The sequence below is a fragment of the Sceloporus undulatus genome, chromosome 6 (assembly GCF_019175285.1).
Source record: "Sceloporus undulatus isolate JIND9_A2432 ecotype Alabama chromosome 6, SceUnd_v1.1, whole genome shotgun sequence".
Classification (NCBI taxonomy): Eukaryota; Metazoa; Chordata; class Lepidosauria; order Squamata; family Phrynosomatidae; genus Sceloporus; species Sceloporus undulatus.
Window position 1 is genome coordinate 55,419,767 of NC_056527.1, and position 2,274 is coordinate 55,422,040.

Consider the following 2,274-nt stretch of genomic DNA (forward strand, 5'->3'; position numbering starts at 1 on the left):
TTAATTATTATTGGGTTTATAATGTGAACTGGAGATGGAGTGGGTGAAGAAGAGATACTTGTGGGAATCTCTATTACATGTGCCAAAATTACTTGGCAGACTTTGGATGTGAGTGGGTGGGCGCCATTTGCTGTTCTATCTTAAGCTGCAAAATATGTTGGGCTATCCTTACTTTTTACATTTTTAGGCCCATATCTTAGTAATCCTTACAGTACTACATGGCAGTAGGGCATTCCCATCCTGTTAATCAGCGGCCGAGGCTTAGATGTAGCATCTTGCAGATAGACAGCCTGTGAATATATGGCTGAGTGAGTCTATCAGCACAGTGTAATGGGACTAGTCTTGACCAGGCATATGGTTGTTGTGTAGTTTCCTAAATTCTGAATTTCAGTTGCAATGGGTCATAAGGACAAATTTTTATCGGGGGGGGGGGGGGAGCAATACAACCCTGGATAAAGTGGCTATTCCTTTTACTTTCCTGGAAAAGTAACTGTTTTTGAACTACAGTTCTTCAAATTCCCTAGATGGCACGGCCACTGACTTTGCTGGCTTGTCTATTGTGGGAGTTAGAGTCCCTTAAATATTTTTCCCAAGTTTTGCTCCTCTTCCGCTCCCTCATTATGCATTGGGGTCACTTGAAATGGAGGTTGACTCACTGTTTCATAGACAGTCAAACTTTCTTGAAAGAATGACAGCGAGATGAAGCTATCACAGAAACATATCTGAGACTGAAACTGAGCCAGATTGCTGAATCATGAGATGGAGTAAAGATTTAAAGTCTTTGACATTTGACAGCTGTCAAAATAATCATCTTAGTTCTCATTATCTGTCTGGAGTTAACAGATACACAATCTTCAGATCAAAGCCTGATTTTGTACTTGACAGCAGGTATGATTAAAGTAGAAAGTGGGAACCCTATGAATTCTTGAGGGCAGTTTCCAAGTACTCTTTGATATTTCCACCTACCCCCACAGAATATACATGTGAGAATTTCAGTGTGATTCATTTATCAAGAGACACACATTTACTTATATTCAATATTGAAAAAACTTGATTTGTTTTAAATACAATAGGACAATGTCAGCCATGATCCCCTGTGGCTGACAAAATTCGTGAATGCTCAAGTATCATTAAATATAATGGCAGATAAAAATGGTGTCCCTTACATAAAATGGAAAACCAAGGTTTGCTATTTGGAATTTATACTTTTTTGAGTATTTTCAAGCATTGCATGCTTGAATCCGTGGATAAAAAAATCCGAGGATAAGGAGGGTCAACTGTAATGTGAATGTATGAGAAAACAAAACTGACAGATTAGTCTATCCAAGTCTGAATGTGTCAGGATTACCATCTCTCTTTTCCCCCTTATAATGTTTCTCATCTTTAACAGTTGTATGGCAAGCAAGTACAACAGAATCTCTTTTATGCTCAGAGTAACTGTGTTTCCTGAATCTGGCTGCTGCACATGATGAAGAATTTTTGTTTCAGATCATTTTTTGAATAATAAACCAAAATTCACATTTTTTATTATCTGAAATGGATGGAATGTGAGGTTAAAAGTCTCAAGGCAGGAGAAAGCAAAACTGATGGGTTTCCCCCTCCATCTCTTCCACAGAGGTTTGAGTCATAGTTCTACGGTAGTTCAAAACACATGTTTAATGCAAAAGATCCCCAATTTCTATCACTAGCATCTTCAGGAAGGCCAGAAGGACACCAGCTTGAGCCCTTGGAGCCCTTGAGACACCTGGAGACCCTGGAGTCATGTACACAACAGTGAGTTATTTGGACCAATAAGCTGTTTCAAAAGAAGGCAGTTTCCTTACCTTTCCCTGTGAGCAGAGCCTTTGGTGGTGGCAGGGAGTAGAATGGGGCAGGAGTCAGATTACCCCATCCTAAACTCTTTATGGTCCAGATGGTATAAAAGGGCAAAAGCATCAGCCAGCTCATGCCTATGCAGGGCTGATAATTTCAGCTAGTCTACAAGGATACTCTTGGGAGTTTCACCTGAGGGACTCAAGATTGCTCTCCCATCTTTTCCCATGTGGGGAAGAAGAAGGTTGAATGATCTGGTTTCAGTTCAGTTATCAGGAGCTGTCTGGGACTCAGTGGCTCTTATGAGTGCTAGATGATGATAGTGGGACAAAGAGTCGCTACGATCTCCAGTCAAGCATTGTAGATATCAACAGGAGATTTCTTGCAAATGCAGTGGAATCATCCATCTCTGACCTAAGATGGATGTAATTTAAAAAAACAGTCTTTAAAAAAACGTAAAAA